The sequence below is a fragment of the Sus scrofa genome, chromosome 11 (assembly GCF_054392235.1).
Source record: "Sus scrofa isolate SSC_HxYL_T2T_F1_AM1 chromosome 11, Sscrofa_HxYL_maternal_Yorkshire_Landrace_v2.0, whole genome shotgun sequence".
NCBI lineage: Eukaryota > Metazoa > Chordata > Mammalia > Artiodactyla > Suidae > Sus > Sus scrofa.
The window spans coordinates 65,960,595-65,981,854 of NC_139393.1; the positions used below are offsets into that span (position 1 = coordinate 65,960,595).

At 35.4% G+C, this 21,260-nt stretch overlaps 1 long non-coding RNA gene across 9 annotated transcripts in view; it reads left to right on the forward strand.

Annotated features, from left to right (window-relative positions):
• LOC102164643 (uncharacterized) overlaps positions 1-21,260 on the forward strand; it is a 1,014,431-nt gene that overhangs the window by 748,968 nt on the left and 244,203 nt on the right. For 2 of the 9 annotated variants that reach the window (XR_306286.4, XR_306289.4), the window contains exons 1-3: positions 10,509-10,871; positions 10,969-11,088; positions 11,635-11,722. This is a non-coding gene — a long non-coding RNA (uncharacterized LOC102164643). Of the gene's footprint in view, positions 1-10,508; positions 10,872-10,968; positions 11,089-11,378; positions 11,530-11,634; positions 11,723-21,260 lie in introns of those variants that run through there. The other 7 variants (XR_014820093.1, XR_014820096.1, XR_014820095.1 and 4 more) reach the window with 4 other exon arrangements.

A 21,260-nucleotide genomic window follows, 5' to 3' on the forward strand; every position in this document is an offset into this window, starting at 1 on the left:
TAAAAATGAATATGTTAGAAAAGTTAGGTATATATATATACACACATATAACCAATTGATTCTGAACACAATTTATATTAGTTGTGAAATAGGGATTTGTTGAACAAAAGGAAAAGTATTGATTAGATTATATATATATATATATATATATATATATATATATATGACTATTGTATACTTTCCAAAACACAATCCTTTATAGATATTATGCTATGTTTAAATAATGAGGTGGCATTTGAACAATTTATCACTTAACCAGTATAGTCAACTTCTTTTTCTCAACTAGTAAAGATGGAAATAAATTTTAATATATATCATATATGTATAAATATGTATGAATTCAGTTTCTATTTTAAGGTCAAAATCTATCTGTAACCTTTTCATTCATTTCACATTAGAATAAACTGTACAGTTAATGATGCACGTTAATATTTTTAATGGGAAGAAATAAGTTCACCCAAAATATTGACAATTTAAAAAAAACTCTCTTATATCAGTTAATATAAATGTCCAGCCTGTAGAACAGTCATTCTAAAATATTTTTATTATTTAATTCCTCATTCTGTTGCCTATCTTCCAAACACTTGGACAGTATGATGAAGGGATTGCACTTTGGCCAGAAAAAAATAATATCCAAATACCCTTATTGCAAGAAATAAAACATTGTAAGTTTAGTTTAATACATTTATATGTAGTTCTTGTTTTACATTTCTTCTTCTCTTTCCTAAGGATAATTGCTATTCTTCTTCTCACCCCCTCCCTTTTTTTTTTGCTTTTTATGGTCTTATCTGCAGCATATGGAGGTTCCCAGGCTAGGTAGAGGTCAAATGGGAGCTAGAGCTGCTGGTCTATGCCACAGCCACAGCAATGCCAGATCCGAGCTGCATCTGCAACCTACACCACAGCTCATGGCAACACCAGATCCTTAACCCACCGAGCGAGGCCAGGGATCAAACCCGCAACCTCATGTTTCCTAATCACATTCGTTTCTGCTGCACCACAATGGGAACTCCAACTGCTGTTCTTGATTTGTCATTCCCTGGAATGTCTTTTCATAGTTAATACATATTTGTGTTTATTTAAAATATACATAATACATTTTAACATATTAAATTGCATTACTAGAAAGTACAGTCCATGAAGAGTGGAGTCTTTGCTGAATTTGTTTACTAATGTATACTATAAGCTTGCACCACATGTTAACTACTCAATAAATATTTATTAAAAAATGTAGTTACTGACATAGAAAATCCAACAAAATAAATGGAAAAGACAGAGGAAATCCTCACTGATGATAGAATTTAGTAGCCTATAACCTACAAAAATTATGGTACAAATATCATTATCTGACATATAGTACAAACAAATCTTTGAAAATAAAATGAAAGGATTAATTTGCTTGATAAAGTCAAATATTTATGAGTAAATTATGCAATAATGTGCAGCAACAATATGAAATATATTTTCAAACATTCCTAAAAAAGCAGCACATGCAAACAAGACTTGAACAATTGCAAAGACAAATGGTTAGGAAAATTTAAATTGTAAAATTTTAAAATTATCTCGTTTAATTTTAAATTTAATATGACCATGGTCAATGCATAGTTATATTAATTTTGCTACACCTTAAAAATATGAATGTAAGATTTACATGATCAATTAAACAAATAGGTATATCCAGAGAAACTAACCACAAAATACAATGAGAAGCATTATGCTCTTCCAGAAATTGAAATTTATGATAAAACACCAATAATTAAACCATGTGACTCTAGCCCATGAATACACTATTAAGTAACAGGATAAATAAAATGCACCTCAATAAATTCAAAGACATGGTTGAAATTAATGTATGAAATTGGTGGCATCATGAATCATTAAAATAGAATAGACATGAAATGATGCTATGGGCAAGGAAGCAGCCATCTGAAAGTTCAAACTGCACTGCACGTGTGCAGGACTATTCTAGGTATAACAAATGGTTAAACATAAAAAATAAACCAGAAATATGAAAATTTTTATTACTCATTCTGAGTTGAATTGTCCCTTAATCCATGATGTCAAAGAAAAGTGCTCCTTATGGAGTTGAACAGGAACAAAGGAATCACATTGTACAACCTCATCATATGAAATTTTTATTTGTCAGTCATACCTCAGTAAAGTTGTGGATAAAAATTACTAACTAGGGGAGTGAGATGAACTCAAGTTTGGCAAAACCAAGCAGGAGAGTTTTTAAGTGCTGAGGTGAGCTGTACCCTATAGGACACTGGCTGCAGGTGCAGGCGGGGGCGCAGTTGGTCAAGGTGACGAGGCCGCCTGTTTTTGCTGATTGGTGCTTAATGAAGTTAGGCTTCTACTCTCCCACAGAGCTGGGAGATAGGGTGCTACTTTTCTTGATGTTTACATTTCAAAGGAATGTCTCCCATGTCCTTGAGAAAGAGGCTAGAGAAGTCACATCTTAAAGGGTCAGAGAACAAACTTCAATTACAAGTTTTCTATAGCAAATATTATAGGGAAAAGGAGGTCAAGAGCCAATAGGGAGACACGTGTCTAATGCTTAGTTATATGGCATTATATTTGATTATCATGCTAAGTGAAATAAGTCAGAAAAAGAAGGACAAATACCATATGATATCACTTATATGTAGAATCTAAAACATGACACAAATGAACCTATCTACACAACTGAAACAGACTTCTAGACATAAGAACAGACTTGTGGTTACCACGAGGGAAAGAGGGTGGGAGAGGGATAGACTGGGATTAGCAGATGCAAACTATTACATATAGAATGGATAAACAATAGGATCCTCCTGTGTACACACAAAACTATGTTCAGTATCCTGAGATAAACCAAAATCAAAAAGAATATAAAAAATAATATATAATGTATGTATAACTGAATTACTTCAAGGACAACAAAAATTGAGACAACATTGTAAATCAGCTATACCTCAATTAAATAAATGAGTAAATAAAGTTTAGTGAAGCTGAGAGGAAGATTTCGTCCATCTTGGTTAATGGTCAGCAAGTTAAACTCTGTGAATATATCCAATAAACTGTTTTTCCTTTTTATTCCACTGCTGTGAAGCGTTGCATAAGAAAGCTTATTAACTGGGATTAAGAACATATAATCATTAATTCATACTTCTCCTAGACCACCAGTGTTGCTAAGATTTCTTCTATTATACTACAATTTACAATTCACGATGCTTAAATTATAATTTTATGTCACTCTTTTTAAGTATCCCAACAAAGGTGTCTGGTGTAAAATTGAGAAAAATAAATCTTTTTTTTGGGAAATTTTGGAACTTGATCATAGTTTCTCTTTCTCTCTCAAAACACATTCTCATGTAGTTAGCTTCTCCCATGGTGTACCATATTTAACATTTGTAAGTATTATTACATATTAAAAACAAAAAACTATACTATTTTTATTTTCCAGATTAGGTTTAGATTTTATTTTAATCTCCATTTATTTATCTCCATGTAAATCTCCATTGATTTAACTGAAAGTGTCTTTTTGGAGATTTTGGCAAATACTGCCCAATATAAGTGATGTTTCTGTATCTTATTTCTCTTGCTCGAAATAATATTCCATATATTTTCTTCATTTAAAATGCCACCATCATTCAAACTAAATTTTGTCCATTCCTCCATTCTGAATATGGTCTATTGTGATGTACTCACTGAACTTCTGCTCTCTCTCTCTCTCTCGGATATATGTTTGTATCTCCACTGTGAAAATTTTTCTTTATATTTTTATTTTTTTATATTTTTTATTTTCCAGATAGAGTGCCTAGTTTGGACTACTTTTGATACACACAATTGGTGAATAAATGAGACCATTAAATCTGAAAAACTTCTTAATAATTTTTAAATGTTTACATTATTTTGAATTTTGTAAGCCTTTTAAAGCCTTTATTCTTTTATTTACATAAAATTATTTGACTTAGGCTTCTCAGTGCTAAACCAATGTTAATCTCTGGGGGTGGGGGGGCAAAACAAAGCAAACCAACAAATAACAAAATCAAATAATAGATGTCTCAAAATTTGGGAATTAAACTGTGAGAATATAAATATAAAGATCAAGAAGCATTGGATTTCTGGCAAGAGGAGCCATAAGACATATTTATTTTTATTTTACCAGCTGAATTTTGGTGCCATCTGCATTAAAAACATTCTGATTTAAAACTAAAATATGTGATTTCTGGGACATCCTGGGCCATTTTGATACTTGCTTCCTTTCCAGCTCTGGAAGAAAAAAATGTATTGAATGCAGGTGAAACTGAGGATAAAATTTGGCATTGGAAGAAAATCACATACCAGGTCTGCTCACACAAGCATTATTTTATGAAGATAAACTGCTTATTTTTATTCATTTGTTGGTAAACAGTGGGAGTTAATTTCTTGCTTTTCATGGGACTACCTAGTGAGGTATTTATAGTTATTATTATTTTGTTTTAGCACAGTCAGTGAATTTCTGGTCCATGAATCAAATCTACATGCCTACAAGTATTTATAGCAAAATTTTACATAAATTAGTAATACCTTTATATTATGGTGTCTATAATTAACCAACTGGCAAACCAAAAGCCCTTCAGATATGAAAAGAAAAATAAAAAAATATATGCTGAAAAAAATAAAACATTTTAGAGCTGCAATGAACATGTGGGTGCATGTGTCTTTTTTAAGGAAAGTTTTGTCTGGATGTGTGCCCAAGAGTGGGATTGCTGGGTCAAATGGTAGTTCTATGTATAGATTTCTAAGGTATCTCCATACTGTTCTCCATAGTGGTTGTAGCAGCTTACATTCCCACCAGCAGTGCAGGAGGGTTCCCTTTTCTCCACACGCCCTCCAGCATTTGCTATTTGTGGACTTCTTAATGATGGCCATTCTGACTGGTGTGAGGTGGTATCTCATGGTAGTTTTGATTTGCATTTCTCTAATAATTAGTGATGTTGAGCATTTTTTTCATGTGCTTGTTGGCCATCTGTACATCTTCCTTGGAAAAATGTCTATTCAGGTCTTTTGCCCACTTTTCAATTGGGTGATTGGCTTTTTTGCTGTTGAGTTGTGTAAATTGTTTGTATATTCTAGAGATTAAGCCCTTGTCAGTTGCATCATTTGAAACTATGTTCTCCCATTCTGTGAGTTGTCTGTTTTCTTTTTGGTTTCCTTTGTGTGCAAAAGCTTGTCAGTTTTATTAGGTCCCATTAATTTATTTTTGCTCTTATTTCTGTTGCTTTGGGAGACTCATACTGAGTGAAGTAAGTCAGAAGGAGAAAGACAAATACCATATGATATCACTTATATCTGGAATCTAATATAAGGCACAAATGAATCTTTCCACAGAAAAGAAAATCATGGACTTGCAGAATAGACTTGTGGTTGCCAAGGGGGAGGGGAAGGGAGTGGGGTGGTTGGGGATCTTAGAGTTAATAGATGCAAACTATTGCCTTTAGAACAGATTAGCAATGAGATCCTTTTGTGTAGCACTGGGATCTATATCTAGTCACTTATGATGGTGCATGATAATGTGTGAAACTAGAATGTGTGGATGTATGTGTAACTGGGTCACCATGCTGTACAGTAGGAAAAAATTGTATTGGGGAAACAACTATTAAAATCTATTGGGATTAAAAAAATAAATAAAAAATAAAACATTTTAGTATATAGTTTTCTCTCTCAAATGTAGATTTTATATAAATCCTTTTTAAAATAATTATTATAAAATTTACAAATGTTTTTGTATGGTACTTGTGTGTATAAGCAAGTGATAACATTTGATTATTTTTATATATAAATATATTGACCACATTTCCATAATTTTAGGTTTAAAATGTTATATTTTGCACATTTAAAAAATTATCCTCTCATTTTGGTGTTGGTTATTAAATAATTATTCTTTTATATGCTAAGTATATCTTATGTTTAGTTTAATTTAGTTGTCAGTTTATAAGAAAAGTAATAGTAGAAATTCACAATTACATTTATTTATTTATTTATTAGAGTCATACCCACCCCATATGGGGCTTCCCAGGCTAGGGGTCTAATTGGAGCTACAGCTGCCAGCCTACACCACAGCCACAGCAACACCAATCTAAGCCACATCTGGGACCTATATCACAGCTCACTTCAACGGTGGATTGCCAACCCACTGAGCGAGGCCAGGGTTCAAACACACATCCTTGTGGATACTAGTCAGATTTGTTTCCACTGTGCCACAATGGAAACTCCACAATTACTTTTAAAATGTTCTTTTCAGCAAGATAATAAGGGGAGTCAGTGATGTCATTTGTTGAATATATGTTTATCAGAGCATACTTTCCATATTCTTGGATAATTTTTTAGTAATAATCACAATGTTATTTATTTTATAACTATCTACCTGTTATAAATATACTGGCAGTATAAAATATATGATTTAAATCTTCTGAAAAATCTATGAGAAAGGACCTGTAATTGAAAAATACTATAGAAATAAAAACTGATTCTTCATGAGGTTAAACAATTTGCCCTAGGTTATGCACATTAACAAGTGACATAATTCACTTCAGGTTTTTCTACTTCAAATTTCGAAGTTAATAGACACGTTCTGCTGCTTATTTGATGAAATGCTTCTTTCTTTCTTTGAAACTTTCCCAATGAACATAGCTTAAAGTCATTCAAAATTTAAAGCTTAGAAATAGTATAATAGTATTGATTAAAATTTTTCTTCTCTATTCTTCATAAATGTAATTCACTAAATGACACTTTTGATTTAACATCATTCAGACATATTTTTAAATTTATAAAATGCACTAAGGTTAAAACAGTTAATAGGATTAACTGTTGGGGATGGGGGAGGTCCGGGATGCTTACATGGGAAAATCAAGACCTTGTAGTGTATAAAAGTTACTGAGAACAAAGACCTGGTGCTCAGACTCTGGAGGTGACTCCTCTGAGCCCGCACTGGTGCTGAATAAACCTTGCTTTTCCATATCTCCGAGTGCTGTTTGTCTCCTTTCATTGCCACGGTTTTTGCAGTTTCCGCAACAGTGTGAGGTGTTATCTCATGGTAGTTTTGATTTACATTTCTCTAATAATCAGGGATGTTGAGCATTTTTTCATGTGCTTGTTGTCCATCCATGTATCTTCTTTGGAGAAATGTCTATTCACGTCTTTGACCCATTTTTCCATTGGGTTGTTGGATTTTGTGCTGTTGAGTTGCATAAGTTGCTTGTATATTCTAGAGATTAAGCCCTTGTCAGTTGCATAATTTCAATCTATTTTCTCCCATTCTGCAAGTTGCCGTTTTTTTTGTTTTGTTTGTTTTTGTTTTTTTATGGTCTCCTTTGCTGTGCCAAACTTGTCTGTTTGATTATGTCCCATTGGTTTACTTTTGCTTTTATTTCTGTTGCTTTGGGAGAATGACCTGAGAAAACATTTGTGAGATCAATATCAGAGAACGTTTTGCCTATGTTCTCTTCTAGGAGTTTGATGGTGTCTTGTCTTATCTTTAAGTCTTTCAGCCATTTTGAGTTTATTTTTGTGCATGGTGTGAGGGTGTGTTTTAGTTTCATTGATCTGCTTGAATACTTTTCAGTTTTTGTGAATGTAATGTTTGGTTTTGATTTGTGGTTGCTCTATTTTTAAGTATGTTAACCCCTTCCTATATCTGCTTGCTTTAGCCTGCTAATCATATAGGCTCAAACACATCATTCAAATTTAAAAAAAAATCTACGTTTTCTAACTTCCCCACAATGTATGATTTTGATATCTTTTGTCTTTTTTTTTTTTTTAACTTCTTCAAGTTTAGATCTGTATGCTGGCTTATTTAAGTGATTGCTTTCCAATTGTGGTTTCCTCCATCCTAATTCTCACTTTTTTTTTTAAATTCAGAGGATCCCTTTCAGTATTTTTTATAGAATGGGTTTAGTATTGCTATACTCTTTTAGCATTTGTTTGTTAGAGAAATTATTTATTTCCCTTTCTGTTTTAAATGATATTCTTGCTGGATAGAGTGTTCTAGCTTGCAAATTTTTTTTCCTTTAAGCACTTTAAATATATCTTTCCACTCCCTTCTGGCCTGTAGTGTTTCCTGTAGAGAAATCAGCTGATAGACTTATGGGGGTTCCCTTAAAATTAAAGCTTTGCTTTTTTCTTACTGCCTTTAGAATCCTCTTTATCTTTAACTTTTGCCATTTTTATTATAATATGTCTTGGTGTGAGCCTGTTTGGGGACCTCTGTGCTTCCTGTATCTTGATATCAGTATCCTTTAGATTTGGAAAGTTTTCAGCCATAATTTCTTGAAATATATTTTCAATCCCCTTTTCTTTTTCTTTTCCTTCTGGAATTCCTATTATGTATGTATAGATTGGTCCACTTTATATTATCCCATGAGTCTCTTATATTGCTTTAATATTTTTTCATTTGGTTTTCTGTCTGCTGTCCTGTTTGGGTGATTTCCACTATTCTGTCTTCTACATCACTAATTCATTCCTCTGCATTATTCATTCTGCTCATTATTGCCTTTAGTTCAGTTTGCATCTCTGCAAATGAATTTTCTAGTTTTTCTTTGTTCCTCCTTATATTTACTAGTTCCTTTCTAAAGGAATCTGCATTGCTATTCATATCCTCTCTTAATTCCTTGATATTCAGCCTTAATTCCTTCAGTATTTTCACTACCTACCTTTTGAACTCAATGTCTGTCAGACTGTAGCAGTCTGTTTCATTGCTGACTTTTTTAGGTGAATTCTCCTGTTCCTCTAACTGGGAATGGTTTCTGAGCTTCTTCATCTTTCTTTTTTTTTTTTTTTTTCTTTTTCTGTGTGTTTGGGGAAGCCAAACAGTAGCCTTGTAAGACTACTTCTATGCAAGAGTACCCCTTTGTATTTTTTGGGGGCTTACTATTTATTTTTGGTGTGGAAGTTTGAATATTTGCTGTCTCTTTCTTTGGTGTGAGTAGGCTATTATCCCCAGGATGCTCAGGGTGTTTTCAGGGAGGAGGCAATGGGTAGGGCCAGCAGTCAGTGCCTGGTTGCTGGGGTCTCAACAGCAACAAGGACCTGCAGGAATTTGGCACAGGCTACTCCTAGTTGCAGGGCCCTGGGAAGTGGTAATGAGCTCTAGGCAGATCTGCAAGACCAGAGCATTTGGCAGTAGCAGCAGCGGTGTGTGAGTTCCCAGGGGAGTGAGAGCAACAACAGCTAGTGTTCAATTGCAATGCCCTCTTCTGAGGTGATTGGAACCACAGGTGGTGCCTGTTCAGGGACCCCTAGTGGTAGCTGGCCATGACCACCTCTGGAGTCAGTGATAACTGTGGTGGTTTGCCCCTGCCACCTGTAGAGCATGCATGAAGCACCCAGTCTCACTTAGCCCACATAGGAGGTGCTGCACAGCTGCTCCTAGTTGTAGGATCCTGGGAAGTAACAAAGATCAGGTGTGTGAGTTCTGCCCAGAGACTTCAACAGTGCCAGCAGCAGGGCTGGTATGTTCCCGGTGGTGTGAGAGCACCAACAGGTGGTGTTGGGTCACAGTGCCCTCCTCTGTGGTGCCCTTGAGGTGAGTGGGGCTGCAAGTGGTGTCTGTTCACAAACCTCTAGTGATGGTGAGCCACTCCCACATCTGGAGCCAGAGATAACTGTGGTGGTTTGCCCGGACCATGCCAGAAGCACCTCATCCTGCTTAGCCCCAACAGGAGGTGCTGCACAAGCTACTCCTAGTAGCAGGTTCCTGGGAAGGGGCAGTGATCAAGCATCTGGGCACTGCCCTGAGCATTTGGCAGTGGCAACAGCAGGGAAGGTGTGTTCCCAGGGGAGCGAGAACAACAACAGGTGGTGTTCTGTCATAATGTCCTTCTCTGTGGTGCCCTCTGAAGTGGTCGGGGCTGCAAGTGATTTTTGTTCAGGTATCCCCAGTGGCGGTGGGCCACACCCACCTCTGGAGTCGGAGATAATTGCAGTGGTTTGCCCCTGCCACCTGCAGACCATGCAAGAAACACCCTGCCCACTTAGCCCACACAGGAGGTGCTGCACCAGCTGTTCCTAGTTGTAGGGTCTTGGGAAGGGACAGTGATCAAGTGTTTGGGTACTGCCCAGAGCATTTGGCAGTGGCAGCTTCAGGGTGGGTGTGTTCCCAGGGGAGCGAGAGCAACAGCTTATGGTGCTTGGTTGTAGTGCCCTCTTTTTCTCTTTTTTTGCCAACCCCTGAGGTGACTGGGGTCACAGGTGGAGCCCACCCATGGCTCCCAATGGTGACAAGCCACGCCTCCCTCTGGCCTCTGAGATGGCAGCCTTGGTCTGTCCCTGCCACCTGTAGAGGTACCTGCAAGAGGTACCACAATGCAATCAGCCCACACAACAGGTGCCTGGCCACTAGTTGCCTGCGCCAAGAAGCGCCTATTCTCCCCTAAACAAGCAAGAGGCTCCTCACTGTGGTAGCCTGTGCCAGAGCCGCCCCGCCCTCTGAGCCTGAGGGCCTGCGCATGCTCAGGCACAGCCCGTTTCCAGTGCTGGTGGTCCGCCCCTCCTCCTCTGGCCTTCCCCAGCTATGGCACCGTGCCTGTCCTACTGCCCGACCTTCTCCCGGGTTCCCTCTGCCAGGGCGTTCCACTCACCGCTCCCCCACCCATGGTGCCCTGCTCCTTAGCCCCTGAGGTTGTCCCCACACAGCCAGCCCCAGGCTTCTCCCCAGGACTGACCTCCGGAGCCTAAGTCTCAGCGCCCAGCCCCTGCCCGAGCGTCTCAGGCTGTGGTGTCAGGGCCGGTGGTTCAGAGGATCCCTGCGGCTCTCACTCTGCTTTGCTGTTCTCAGTCCAGCAGCTGCTCCGGCAACTTTGAGGTCCCTCCAACGGCTGATCTCCCCGTTGGTTAGGTGGCTTCCCAGGGTATGGTTCCTTTTCTCCTTCGCAGCTCCCTCTCAGGAATGCTAGTCCCGGCCTGATTCCTTCTCTCGCTCTCTCTTTTTTCTTTTGTTCTACCCAGCTATGTCAAGACTTTCTTGCCCTTTTTGGAGGTTTAAGTTCCTCTGCCAGCATTCAGTTGATGTTCTGTGTGAGTCGTTTTACATGGAGATGTGTTTTTCTGGTGTGTATGTGGGAGAAGGTGAGCGTGCGACCTCTCACTCCTCCGCCATCTTGCTCTGCCTCCTAATATGTATCTTTTAATTAGCTTAGTCCTGTTAATGTTTAATTCAATCTGCTTATTTTCAAGTCTCCAAAGAAGACTGATAATTTTATTCATTCCATTGTTAATTTTATCTTGTGCTTATTCTAGACATTCTTGGAGTCTCTGAGTTAAAAATAAAGAGACAGAAATAGTGCCTTCTCCTGTCTGATAGCCTGTAAGTTCTAATATTAACTTTAAGAGCTAATTTTGATCACATATTTGCTCAGCTTATTGATCCATAGAAGGAGTGCCAGAAGTTAAAACGTGAAAGTGAGGGAACTATGAACTAGGCACACAAAGCCTATACAGAGTGTCATGACCCAGACTGTAAATCATTCATCTGGTATTAAGTCATGTCTTCTCTGAGAATGAGGATATGTAAGTATATTTCTATATAAGTGCATATTTTTGCTTGTAGTCTAGTTGTTAGGAAATGAATCAAACCACATTGAAAATAAGAAAAGTTATTATTTTTTGTTACAGCTGCTGCGTTTGCAGTATGCGGGAAGCTAACCAGGAGAAGTTCCAGAGAGATTAATAGAATGAAGGAGACTACATCTTGAAGAAAGAGGTAATGGAACGATTTTATTTGCAGAGAACTGAGGCACTGTCTCATTGTGCAGTGGGTCATGAACTCACACTAGAAAGCATATAATGTAGCACTGAAGACGTAATTATAAGCAACAGTGTTGAAGTGACCAGTGAGTGCCCCAACTCACCATTTCTGCATAGGACATGTATGCGCTGTGTTCAAGGCCCAGTAAAGGAGGGCCACCTCATCTGGTGAACTGGACTTGCTACAGGCAACATTCCAAGAGAGACAGGGAACCCCACCCCCATATCGCATTCCATGTATGCACATTAGTCTAAAAGGGGCTAGACTACACCTGGGAGACTCATCATTTCTCCGCATAGCAAAGTCTGTCCAGTGAGGGCCTGGGGTACAGCTTTGCCTGCCAGGAATGCTGATGTCAGCCAGATGCCTTTGCCTCTTTGCAAATTGGTTCATTACAGATATACAGATTTTTTAATTTATAAATATATTTACATACTTGTGTTAATAATGGTGATATATGTCCTGACATCTCTTTCATGGTATCATTGGAAAAAATGAGTATTTTTACGAAAATCAGATAATAAAATCTAATGAATATTTTTGTAAATTTAATAAGGGTAGTCTCCAAATCTTTGCAGCTGCTGAATTGAAATCACTGAGATGTCAAAAAATCATTTTTGGAAAAAAATGACATCCCAATTTTAAAAATATATAAATATGTATACATAAAGATAAGTTACAGAAAACGTTTTGAAATAAGTTCATTTTAGTAGAATGATATGTTGGCAACTTCTGTTAACATTTAAATAATAAAATGTTGAAAAATAAAGACTACTTATTAATTGATTTCCAATTTTTATAAAAAATGAATAAGTAGAAGCATTATATGCAGAAAATATTTGACCATTTTTATATCCAAAAACTAAATCACTGACACTGCTGCATAGAAAGGCTTAACTGAAGTTTTACATATTTCTATATAATTTCATGAAATTTCATCAATTTTCTTCAATTTTAGGCAAAATAAGGCTTAACTATTTAAAGGGTGCATAAACAGCAATAGATGCAAACTTTTAAATATAGCCCAATTTCACTATATCAACATTTTAAGTAATTTGTCTTTTTGTTTTTTTCATGTTAATGCTCTGATGATACTAGAATTGACATTAGTTCAGAAACTCTAGAGTATGATCTTACTTAAATATATTGATCCTATTCATATAACTAGCATAAATATAATTAACAAATTTTATATTTAAAAGGTTAAACATGTTATATATGTTTAATACTAATATTAGCTAATATAGATTCTGTTGTATGTAATAATACATGAATTATATATATTACATATTATATACATACATTCCTAATCAAATAGCCATTCTCCAGAGAATATTACAGTGTTTCAAGGATTCTTTTTGAAAATACATGACAAATCTTTGAATAGTGTGACAAATCTTAAATACTGTCTTACACTGAGGATTTGATATTTAAGTTGTTAATGTTATGAAAAATATTGCTTATCACAATTATCCTTAAAGATTTTTATTGACTAATACTATTTGTTATAAATGAAGAAGACAAGTCAGAAAACTAATACCATTTGAGGACCTATATAAAATGTAAAAATAATAACTACTATGTAAAAATTCTTTAGTGATACTTATAATCTGAACATGCTAATATTCTAACTCATATATCAAAAATATTATTTTTTATTTCATTCATTTGGTCTGAAATTTCAGGCATCACCCTTCCTTATTATGCCCCATCACCCTGTTTTTCAGGGATACTAAACTAATTGTTTACAAGTTATCACTGTGCAGCTCTTTTTCTGATAGAGCTTCTGAACTGCATAGTCATCTTACCTAAAAATTTTAGATAAATACATTTTAACAATAAAGCCCTTATTATTGAGGATATTTATTTTGAGACATTTTGGCCTGTCCCAGATGAATATACATCTGCTGTAATGGTCAGATCAGGGGTTATGTAGATGAAAACACAGGAGAGACCCTGTGATGTCTGAATGATTCATAACACCTGCCTTCACAGAGCAGAATTTCCATTTACCTCAAACCAACCTTTTTAAAGAAGATTGAAGACAATAGCTTAGGTTGGTTAAGTGTAGAAAAGCTTTGGGTTGACAACAACTTCTAGGAAGATACCCAAAAGTCTGTGAAGTTAGTATAGAATTTTAAATGTTTAATGACAGTAAGGGATAAAGACTACATCTTAAATCATAAAAACATAGTTGCACAGATATAACTTGATGCTGTTTTAATATTTACACTAGCATAACATATAAACATGAAAACAAAATGTTATTGCCTTTTCTCAATTACCTTTAGCTATTATATAAAATAAAAGCTGCCTTTATTGGTAATCAAAAATAATTTTAAAATATGTAATCTTTTAGTGTCCTGGCTTGCATTCTTACATAAATGGTACATTTTATAACTGTTATTGAAAAGTCCCTGGATTATTCCTTTGATGACAGATGTTAAAAATTCACATATATTAAGATTATCTCCTATGTCCTTGTAGTTTCCTAAGTTATCCAGAATATACCTCCTGCAACTCAGCAGTGGTATAAATCCCTAGAGCATTAACTCACATGATATTAGTTGCAAATCACAGAAAGGATATGCATTAAAATGGCAACACAATAACTTGGAATTACTTAATATGTATAATTACTTAATACATGCTTATAAATATTTGAGGTCTAAAAGGAAGGTAGTATATTTAGGGGGAGAATATAAATGTAAACAAAATGTAGATTTAAGCAGATCTTATTTCAAAAAAGTGCAAGCTCTAGATCTGTGGGGAAACTGATTGGTTTTGAGATTAGTTTCCTTATCCTTGAAATAAGGGAAATTTTATCCTAAAATTTTATAATATATATTCAATAAAATACATTTCAAAATTCTCAATGCCTTGACATCTCAGCAGTATTTAACAGTGCCAGCTCTTTCTTTCTTCTTTATTTTTGTTGTAGTGAAAACAATTAATATTAGATTTACCCTTTTAACAGATTTGTAAGTGTACTGCCTACACTGTGCTGTGGAACCATAGACAGTGTTGTACAGCAGACCTCTAGAATTCATTCACCTTGAGTAACTGAAATTTTATAGCTGTTGTTTAGCCTCTCCCCATTTCTCCTTTCTGCCCCAAACCTCTGGCAACACTATTATATTCTCTGCTTATATGACTATTTTAGATACCTTGTTTAAGTAGAATAATGCAGTATTTATTTTTCCGTGACTGGCTTATTTCATTCACCACAGTGTTCTCAAAATTCATCCATATTGTCACATAATGCGGGATTTCCTTCTTTTTTACAGGAGACTAATATTCTATTGCATGTATACACCACTTTCCCTTTATCTGTTCATCTGCCTATAGGCATTTAGATCATACCTACTTCTTGGCTATTATAAATAGTGCTGCAATGAATGCAAGAGTTCTGATAATGCTTCAGGATCCTGATATCTATTCTTTGGATATATACCCGGAAGTGATTTGGGGGGACAATACGGGTAGCTCTATTTTTAACTTTTTGAGGAAGCTCCATAGGGTTTTCCACGGCAACTGCACCATTTAGTATTCACCAAAAGCACACACCAATTCCAGTATCTCTGCATCCTGGTCAACACTTGTTTCTTGTTTTATTGATAATGGCTACCCTAACAGGTGTGCCATGCTATCTCATTGTTGTCTTCTTTTGCATTTCTCTAGGGATAAGTGACATTGAGCATCTTTTCTTACACCTGTTGGAACACATAGGGGAAAAGCTTCACGACATTGGTCTTGGCAGTGATTTCTTGGATATGACAATTAAGCACAAACAATTAAAGCAAAAATAGACAGGTAGGAGTATCTCAGATTTTTAAAAAAATCATGGCAAAGGAAACAACAGAGTACAAAGGCAACCAACAGAATGAGACAAAATATTTGCAACCCGCATATATAAAATATTAATATCCAAAGTATATATAAGGAACACCTTCAACTCAACAACAAAAAGTTCAGTATCTCAATTTTTTTTAATTTATTTTTTTTCCCTGCTGTACAGCATGGGGATTAAGTTACTCTTACATGTATACATTTTTTCCCTCACCCTTTGTTCTGTTGCAATATGAGTATCTAGACTTAGTTCTCAATGTTTTAAAGTGGAGTGTTCCATTTTCCCTGTAACATTCACTTCCTGGTCTTTTGTAACATTAGGCTTTCTTGATTCCCTCTTAACACTGGATGTATCCCTCAATTTCCGATTCATGGGCTTATCTTCAGATGTTGTGATTCTACCATTAGATCTTGTTCCCTTCCTACTCCATGTATTCTCCCCTCACTGGTAAGTAGATCACAAGGTATTTCTGTAGCCCTGTTTTCATCTCTGTGCTTCATAGCTGTTACGCCTTCAAACCCCTTGTTTGAAATCACTGGGGTTCTGTGAGCCTAAAAATTAAGTAAGTTTTGGATTTTAGGTAGGCCTGTACATTGAGTGCTATGTAAATTACAACCAGTACATGCAACAACTCTAAATTTGTAAATATTTATATTAAGCACCATTCATTAAAAATTACATAGTGTCACCCTGGTTTAGATCGCTTTATTGCCAAATGAGTTGCTATATATTTATAAAAACAAGTCATTTGATTTTTAAGGAACTTTAAATTTTAAATAGTGAAATAAGGGATTAGGGACCCATAGCTCTCCTTGGATATAAAAAAAACTCAATGAACAATTTCCAAAGAAAAATTCATAATCATCCCTCTCCTATTTTATCTTCTTTCTCTACCTCAATTACCAGCTCTACTGAGCATTCAGTTAGGCAAACCTAGACATTATTTTTCCCTGTCACCTTTCAGGTCTAATTGTTCAGTTTTTCCGTGTTATTTATTTATTTATTTTGACTTTTTAGGGCTGCACCCATGACATATGGAGGTTCCCAGGCTAGGGGTCCAGTCAGAGCTGCAGCTGCTGGCCTATGCCAGAGCCACAGCAACACCAGATTCGAGCCACATCTGCAACCTATACCATAGCTCATGGCAACGCTGGATCCTTAACCCACTGAGCAAGGCCAGGGATTGAACCTGCAACCTCATGGTTCCTAGTCAGATTCATTTCCGCTGCACCACAATGGGAACTCCTCCATGTTATTTTAATACATTGATTCATACATGCAGACATAAGTGCACACACGTACACACACACACACGTTATACACTCCACTTCTATCAATTCACCCTATCCTCATTTCCACATCCTATATTTACACTACTGACATTGACTGATTTACAAAATTAATCCTTAATTTGATCTCCCCCCATCCACTTTTGTTTCATTTCAAGGGATTCTTTACCTTTAAAGACTCGGTGATCATGTTCCTGCATACCCAACACACTGCAGTGATACCCCGTGCTATTTCCTCTCTGGAATACATATCTCTCCCTCCGTCATTAATAGCTATTTAAAGTAGGTGATGGAGCTGCAAGGTTCTGTGGGTTGTTGTGGAATTTGACTATCCAGGCTTAACTCTGATCTAAACCAGATTAGCTACATGCTTTTTATTCAGCTTCTTTTCTCTCAGCACTTACACATTTACAATTTTACATTTTTTGTTTCATCAAATAGCATATCATTGTATATTGATCTCTACCACTGAACTGAAAATTCCAACAAACAAACAATTTTGAGTTGAAGTATTCTGTTTATAACAATTTGTCTCACATTTAAAAGGAATTTTAAATAATGTGCAATTAAATAGATCAGATAAAATGTTATAGAATAATTCTGAATTTGTATTTTCACTAACAACATATCCTTGGCCCCATCTATTTGTTTTGGTAATCCAAGGCTTGTTAAGTGGAAAGAACAAAGCCTATATGTAACTGGATTTGGACTTTTCAGGTGTGTGGAGGCTGGTGGATATATTTTCAATGGTATTTTTTTTTTTATTTTTAGTTATAAATTAGACCTTAAAAAAAAAAAACTTTCTGAAAACATAATCCTTAAATATGGTTTAATTTAAACCCATAACTTCATCGTGTTTCTATTTAGTACAGGATCCTTTTTAAATGCCAGACTGCCAGGCTCCCTTCCTGAAGAAGTTCATTGCCCGTAATAGAATAAAAATACTTATAAATATTTTCAAATTGTCTAAAATATAATTTTATACAAATGGTAAGAATTAATTTGGGAAATTAAAAATTGTTTGTAATTAAATTGCAGATTACAGTATTATATTGAATACATTTTATGTTTTCGGTCTATAATAAGAAAGATACAGGTTGCTGTACATCACAAAGTCAAAAAGATCAATATAAATTAAGTTGAAGCTTGAGAGGGAGGCTCTGTTCAAAATCAGTGTTGATTTAAAAATCAATGTAAGTTTAAACAAACATGCTTTGTTTTATCAATATAACATGCATAACAGTAGGACAGGGTAAAGAATACAAAAAAAAAAATAAATAAAAGGAAACTTCAGCCTCTGTACACTACTACCCAGCACACTTACAAATAGATGAAGAGGTATGAACATAAACGCAGTTCCACCTCACCACCACTCAGGTTATCTAAACTTGCTTGGCTAACATTCTTCTAAACTGATATTCATGCCAGGAAATATTACTTTAAAATGTTCCTTATTCTATAAATGTCATGCAACTGGCCATTCATTGTACAGAATTATCTATTTTATTATTGTTAATGATATACATCCTCAGCTCAGTGAGCACTGATAAGTTGAAAATATTTCCTCTAATTATTAAAGAAAATGATGTTCATTTTTTGGGAAGTAAAATTGTTTGCCTATTCTGCTTTTTAATTAATTCCTCTTAGTTCCAAGGCAATATTTAAGGCAAACATTCTTTGTGAATGAAATCTAAATGATTATAATATGTAATTAAAATTATTTCAAATTTTAAATTAGGAAATAAAGCCCCTGTGATATTTCTAATGACAAAAAAAATTGTGTTCCTTACTACAACCATTTCTACCTTCAAAATCAAGCAATATTTTGTTATTCTAATGTGTATGTATATTATGTACATATATATGTATGTGTGTATATATTATGTACATATGTATGTGTGTATATATTATGTACATATATATGTATACATTTTTTCTTCATATACATATGAAGAGTAGTTAAAACAGATAGGTTAACATTTCGAGGCCTACATTCCAGTTCCAAGAGATCGTGTTAGTTATTATTTTGTTGTATTCTGGTCAACAGTTCTAGGTGTCTGAGATTTTAACCCTACTGGAAAATAGTTTGTTAGACTATATAGAGAAAAAGAACTCCTATGTGTTTTCTCAACTCTCAATCCTTACTGCAACACTACTTCAGCTATGTACTTCTAATCGCAAAATGTGTGGGAGTTCCCTACACCTAGCATTTCTAGGGCAGTAACTGGGTGTCCTACAGTTCAGCCTATTTCTGACACTGTCTCCCTGGAGTTAGCATCATATCCTACAGATTAAGGGTTTAGTCCCACAAGACTGCCCCCACCTCTGTCAAATCAATCACCAGTCTAGGTTGTCATTGATGCCTCTGACCGATTGGCTATAAATTAGATGTTCCATGACCCCCTCCTCTGGTTCGAGTCATTTGCCACAGGGGCTCACAGATTTCAGTAACAAATATAGTTGCTAATAAGACCCAAGGAATCATGGGAGTGTGTAACTTGGCGTAAATGGAAAAATGATTTACTAGCGATTAAAAACAAGGAATTGAAAGTGTAGAAAATTGAAAGAATCATATATCTATACATTGAAATGTAGTCAAAGTTGTGACAAGATATGCAATGGAAAGAATGATTGCTAGCTAAGTGTCAAGTCTGTTAATAAATGAGCTGGAACAAACTGCATTTTGGTAGATGATAGAGATGAAATGAAGAGAAAGGGCAGTATCATCAATAACTGGTAATTTTTTGTTTGTAATACATACTCACCCTTGTAACTATACACCCATACACTCGATATACATAAAAATTGAATTACAATTTAATATTGGATATCTTAACATATATAGTATACTTGGAGTTCCCGTGGTGGTGCAGTGGTTAACGAATCCGACTAGGAACCATGAAGTTGCAGGTTCGATCCCTGGCCTTGCTCAGTGGGTTAAGGATCTGGTGTTGCCGTGAGCTATGGTGTAGGTTGCAGACGTGGCTCAGATCCCGCGTTGCTGTGGCTCTGGTGTAGGCCGGTGGCTACAGCTCCAATTAGACCCCTAGCCTGGGAACCTCCATATGCCGTGGGAGCAGCCATAGAAAAGGCAAAAAGACAAAAATAATCAAAAACAAACAAACAAAAAACATATACAGTACACAATAGCAAATTTTCCAAGTTAATAGTATCTTTATTAAATGATAGCTTATAATCTTCACATTCTAATAACTTAATAGAGAAAATGCATTATAAAATAGCCAGTCCTCAATAATTTTCTGAATATTATTAACTGCTGTGAATATAACCATTATTTTTTAATCAATTATAACATATCTCCAGTACAGTTAAGTACTAACATGCTGAAAGAAAACCCATCATTGACATTGTACTTTTGAGCATAGTATAATGAAATAGTTTCTACAAGTAGTTTCTTACTCTGCCTGAAATATGTTTAATTCAAAAATCGTAGCTCAAACTAGATAGGATATGAGCTTATCTCCTTTTTATGCTAATTAATTACTTTTTGATGTGATCTTTCTTGTTCAAAAGTTAATCTGCCTATGACTCATTTATTTTTGGAATATTTTCAATAAATGCAGACTAACAACTTTTTTTTACTTTATCTGCATAATTTTTTCCTTTCATTATTTTTCCCAAACATGAGCTTGAGATCTTACTGCAGGTCAGGTACTGTCTTAGAGACTCAGTGAAGCCTTTTATGTTTTTCTTGTTCAATCTCCACCAAAATTATATACAATGCATATACTTAGGAAATAGAAAATTTTAATGCATTCAACCTAATATAAAGGGAAAAATACATTTTGAATATGTTGATACATATATAGAAAACTTAAAGAGAAAAATTTGTTTCACGGTATACTGATTATATGCAATTTCCAAGTCATATGTTACATTTTCAATTTAAGTATCAGACATTGAGGAAATGTGTTATGTTACTATTCAGACTTTACAAACTGGGAAAATAAAGATTAGGAATTTTATATTGTTCAGGTATATACTATCAGTAAATCACAAAGTTTTTTAAAAAGAGTCTGATTTTGATTCCCATTAACTTAAATATTAATAATAAATATCTTCACCCACTTCTGTGTGTCAAGCACGGTCCTATCATTTTCTCTGGTATCTCACCAGTCATTACAAAACAACATAAGAGGTAGTCACTGTTGTTATCCCAGTTAAAGATGAAAAAGGAGGAGGAAAGTCACTGGCTCAAGGTCACATAGTGGATAAGGACTTGAACTCAGGAAACCAAACTCTGAGTGCTTGCTCTTAATGTGCTCTTCTGTCTCTTCTTACCTATGCTTATTACCTTTCCACTGCCTTTCTAGAGTTTTATGTATGTCAGTTG